Below are 6,000 nucleotides of genomic sequence, written 5' to 3' on the forward strand. Positions count from 1 at the left end.
GGTGGAAATTGGTGAATCGTCATGCACCTACCTTTCAAATATGTTATAGCTTGGATTACGGCATACCTCTTCTAAGTTATAATATATTGTGATTGGGTCCTAGCCTTAATATTACATTTGGGTGTTTTATTAAGGACTCTCTTAATATCTAAACTAATCTTGTCCTTTTCTTTCAGATGTCTTCAAACAATGCTGCTTCTGGCTCTAATCCTAATGGCTCCTTTACCCTTATGAACTTGTGTGGGAAAGTCACTTTTGATGGATCCAACTTCAATGAGTGGATCAGAAACATCAGGATGATTACCCGCTACGAGGACAAAGAATATGTCCTTGACAAGGAGCTTAAGGAGATTGATGAGACCACTGCAACTCCCCAGGAGATCGCTGACTTTCAGGCACATGAAAGGGATGCTACGAAAGTGGCTTGCATCATGATGGCCACGATGACAACGGAACTCCAAAAGTCTTATGAGGATTTCTACTCTTATGAAATGCACCAAGATCTGATGGAAAGATACCATCAAAGTGCACGACAAGAGAGGTATGAAATCATCTGCTCCATGATAACAACCATGATGAAGGACGGGGAATCCGTCACGAGCCACATGTAGAAAATGCAAAGGTATGTGGATCGATTGCTGAAGCTTAATGTGAACTTCCCTGAGGAGCTTGCAATAGATATCATTTTGCACTCCTTACCATCGTGCTATGATCAATTCCGCATGACATATCACATGAATAAGGAAGAGGTCACACTCAGCAAACTTCAGGGACTTCTCAAGACCACAGAAACAGGTCTTAAGGGGAAGTCGGTTGTTAACACTCTTACTGCAAACTCTACTCCGGTTTTGGCAATCGGGAAAAGTCGAGGGAAGAAGAGAAAGAGCTCTTCTAAGGGTACCAAGGCTCGGACCCTTGATGGCTCTTCTTCAAGTGGAACCAAGAAAGGTTTTGTCACTCCTTCTTCTGACCCAAAAGAGGCTGAATGCTTCTATTGCCATGAAAAATCACATTGGAAGCGGAACTGCCCAAAATACCAGCAAGATGTGAAGGATGAGAAAGTTAAACCCAACCATGCAGGTATTTACACTATTATTTCTAATAACTCACCCCATTCTAAATCTTGGGTCCTTGATACCGGTTGTGGTATTCATATTTGTTGTGACTTGCTGGGTCTAAGAAGAAGTGAGAATGTGGAGCAAGGAAGAATAAACTTAATCATGGGGAATAGGAAAGCTTTACCTGTTACCAAGATTGGAGTTTATACTTTATCGCTAAGTAGTGGGTTTAGTTTAGATTTGAATAAGTGTTGTTATTCGCCAGATATGGCAAGAAATATTATTTCCTTTCATGCATTGTATAAACAAGGTTTCACCTTTTCATTTGATAATGAAGTTGGTTCGATTAATGCTTTCTTTAATAATGTTCTTTATTTTAAAGCATTACCTTGTGATGGCGTGTGTGAAACAGTATCTGTGGTTGATAACTTAGGAAATAATGTATTGTGTATTGATTATGTTAATAATAATAACTTGGATAAAGCATCATTATGGCATTGTCGTCTTGGACATATAAGCAAGAAACGCATAGGCCAACTCCAAAAGGATGGAGTCTTGGAGTCATTTGACCTAAAGTCAGATGATAGTTGCGAATCATGCTTACTTGGAAAAATGACAAAGTCACCCTTCACAGGCTCGTGTGAGAGGGGTGAAGGTTTGTTGGACCTTGTACACACGGATGTGTGTGGACCATTCAAACATGCCACAAGGGATGCTAATCGTTATTATTTGACTTTTACTGATGATTACAGTAGATATGGATATGTATACTTGATCAAGCATAAGTCAGAGACTTTTGAAAGGTTTAAGGAATTTAAACAGGAAGTCGAGAATCAATTGGGCAGGAACATTAAGATGCTTCGATCCGATCGTGGTGGTGAGTATCTTAGTTCAGAGTTCCTTGACTATCTAAGGGAATGTGGGATAGTCTCACAATTGACACCTCCCAGGACACCACAGTTGAATGGTGTGGCTGAGAGGCGAAATCGAACCTTGTTGGATATGGTTCGTTCCATGATGAGTCGATCTTTGCTACCAATCTCATTCTGGGGGTATGCCTTAGAGACTGCCGCCCATATCCTTAATCTAGTCCCTACAAAGAAAGTTGCCAAACTCCTCACGAGATGTGGACTGGTAAAGTACCCAAACTAGACCACATCAAGATTTGGGGTTGCGAGGCTTTCGTGAGACGCGAGACTCATGATAAGCTCGAACCCCGAAGCGAGAGGTGTATTTTCATCGGCTACCCACAACAATCCTTTGGTTACCTCTTCTACAGACCTAGTGAAAATGTGGTCTTTGTAGCTAGGAGGGCTTTCTTTAGAGAGAGAGAGTTCATAAGCCAAGGAAACAACGGGAGGCAAGTTGATCTTGAAGAAATTCAAGAGTCAAACGGTGAAGGAACTTCAAACTCTAGCACTCAACTTGAGGAGGAAACTCCTGTTGAGCCAATTGACAAGTCTATGCCTCTGAGGCGATCCACAAGGATTAGGAATGCTACTGAGCATTACTATGGATTCCACATTACTGAAGAAGGTGATACACTTATCAGTGATGAGACACTGATAGGTCTGGATGAACCTAACAGTTACGCGGAAGCCATGGCAGGCCCTGAGTCAGCCAAGTGGAAAGAGGCAATGGACAGCGAAATACAGTCCATGTATGACAATAAAGTTTGGAACTTGGTTGAGCATGTACCAGGTCGTAAGACAGTAGGGTGCAAATGGGTCTTCAAGAAGAAGACCGATATGGATGGTAAAGTACACACTTATAAGGCTAGACTGGTTGCAAAGGGCTTCTCTCAAATTCTTGGAGTGGACTATGATGAGACTTTTTCTTTAGTAGCCAAGATTAAGTCTATTAGGGTTCTGTTAGCCATAGCTGCATTTCATGACTATGAAATATGGCAAGTGGATGTCAAAACCGCTTTCCTTAATGGAAAGTTGGCTGAAGATGTTTACATGAGTCAGCCAGAGGGTTTTGTCAGCAACGAGTACCCTAATAGAGTGTGTAAGCTTGAGAAATCCATTTATGGATTAAAGCAAGCACCTCGCAGATGGAATCTTTGCTTTGATGAAAAGGTCAAGGAATTTGGCTTTTCTAGGAGTGAAGATGAGTCTTGCATGTATGTCAAGGCTAGTGGGAGTATAGTTAGCTTTTTGGTGTTGTATGTGGATGACATACTACTCATAGGAAATGACATCCCAACCCTGCAGGAAGTTAAGCCCTGGCTTGGGAATTGTTTCTCTATGAAGGACCTAGGAGAAGCTACCTATATTCTAGGGATAAGGATCTTGAGAGATCGGAGTAAAAGACTAATTGGACTTAGTCAGAGTACCTACTTGGATAAGGTGCTGAAGAGATTCAGCATGCAGGACTCCAAGAAAGGAGAGTTACCCATCCAGAGTAACACCAGATTGAGTAAGACACAAAGCCCTAGCACTGAGGCTGAGATAGCAGAAATGAGTCGAATACCTTATGCTTCGGCTGTAGGATCGATCATGTATAATATGACGTGTACTCGACCTGATGTAGCCTTTGCCCTGAGCATGGTTAGCAGGTATCAGGCGAACCCTGACAAGGCACACTGGACTGCAGTAAAGAATATCCTTAAGTACCTACGGAGGACTAAGGACTGGGTCCTTACCCTCGGTGGGAGTGATGACTTGAGAGTTGTAGGGTATAGTGATGGTAGCTTCCAGAATGATAGGGATAATTTCCGCTCTCAGTCGGGCTGGGTCTTTACCCTAAATGGAGGAGCAATTTCTTGGAAGAGTTCCAAGCAAGAGACAGTGGCTGATTCAACTTGTGAATCAGAGTATATTGCAGCTAGCGAGGCGAAAAGGAGGCGATATGGCTGAAGAACTTCATTGGAGACCTTGGAGTTGTACCAGCTATTAAAGAGCCAATGGAAATTTTCTGTGATAGTGAAAGTGTTGTTGCCTTAGCCAAGGAACCAAGGGATCACGGGAGATCCAGACACATCGACAGAAAATACCATTTTATCAGACATCGATTAGAAGAAGGACTCCTCATGGCAAAGAGGGTATCATCGGATGAGAACCCAGCAGATCCCCTCACGAAGGGACTGACTCGGGTTAAGCATCTCCAGAATGCTTGGAGCATAGGGCTGAAGGATGATATTAGATTTAGTAGTTAGATAACCTAGAAATTTGTAAAGTGTAATTGACATTAGATGATGAATAAAAGGTGTTTTATTTATGAGTAAAGTGTTGCTATCTCTTGTCGATCGTTTACTATATTTCTTTTGCATGTTTTGACTTCCAGAATAATTTTGTTTGGTATAACATGTTTTTCAAACCTCCACAGTCGGTCATATGTCGGAAGTAGGTATGAATCAAGACTGTCATGATTGGTTGCAGAGGTATAAGGTGTTGGACAAGGATACAACAATCATGAGTGCTCATAAGTTCTGAGCATTGGACTCAACCCACGCTCACTGGAATCAATTCATGGAATTCTATCTCGAGTGATTGTGAGACGGTAATATCATATAAGTCTTCAAACCTAGAGATATGATTTGTTACTTACAAGTTGGTTATGCATTGATTGTACGAAAACGCATTGGTAACTCGATGTTATAAAACGTGCTTTTGTGTATAATTCAATGAGTGGTAGAACAAACATATGAGTCGAAGTTTATCTGTTCCTTCTTGGATTAGAAGCTGATATATGGGCCCCTCGATGCTTTTGTTTTGACCTATGTACCGGGCCCGGTCAGAACTAAGTTGATGTGTTCAATTAAGTTCTTTGTCAAACAAATCGGAAATCGGGAAACAAACTGCTGGACAATAAGTAAGACATTGTTCCATGTATTTGTACGGCTGATATCTAGAACAGAGGATTATATGATCACTTATTTTAAATGGCGTATCAACATCTTCTCAGTTCCGAGAGACCTTGAAAGAGCTACGATTGCCGGTCGGTTCCTGAAGTACTTGAGTTATAGTTGTTAGACTTATCCAAGTGGGAGACTGTTGGATAAGGTGTCTAAGTCCATAACTATTTCGGGTCAGTACTTGACCCGACCCGGCATGGTCCATTTGGGTTGCATGGCACCATGCAATTGGATAGACTAAATGAGAGGAATGACACTTGGAGATTATTAATATATTATAAGTTCTAATATATTAATAATATTATTTGATTAGTTTGATCAAAGAATTAATTTGGAATTAATTAAGTGATCAAAAGTTAACTAATTAAATATATGGGTTGATTATATTATTTCATTCATATCTTGTATAGTGGGCTAAGAGGCTCCATGAATTATCAAGTTGGGTTCTACCCATAGGATGCTCCATGGATGCTCCATGGGAGTTACAAACCCATGGGTCATGGAAATGAAGAGTCACGACACATTAGGGTTTACATGGTGTAACCCTAGATGTGTCAACACTATATAAGAATCCCATTCTCCACAAAATTGGCTACACATAAGAAACTAGAGGGCTAAGCCGATTTCAAGAAGTGTGTATTCTCTCAAAGTCTTTCCAAGAGCATTTGGTGTTGTATGAAGCATTTGAGGCATCACACTTGGGGTGCTAGGCTCACAAGGTTTCAAGGAACATAAGCAACAACAAGGTAAGTTATTCTATCTTTCATTCAAGTTAGAAATTGTTCCCCATGTATGCTAGATAGGAATATAACCTTGGAATTCAACTTTGCATGATAATTAGACAAACATAGATCCAAGGTTATTAGGGTTGCATGTACACTTAGGAAGTGTTATAATGCTCAAAACCCATCAATAAACACTAATTAGATGCATATATGTATCATTATATGATAAATAGGATCTATGTGTGTGTTCAAGTCTTCACTTGGCACTTATCATCCTATACCACTCGTTCATCCAAACCACTCACTACAGGTGAGTTCATACCCCTTAATCTACCTTTTAAATGATTGTAAATGCTTT

The sequence above is a fragment of the Lactuca sativa genome, chromosome 8 (genome assembly GCF_002870075.4).
Source record: "Lactuca sativa cultivar Salinas chromosome 8, Lsat_Salinas_v11, whole genome shotgun sequence".
Classification (NCBI taxonomy): Eukaryota; Viridiplantae; Streptophyta; class Magnoliopsida; order Asterales; family Asteraceae; genus Lactuca; species Lactuca sativa.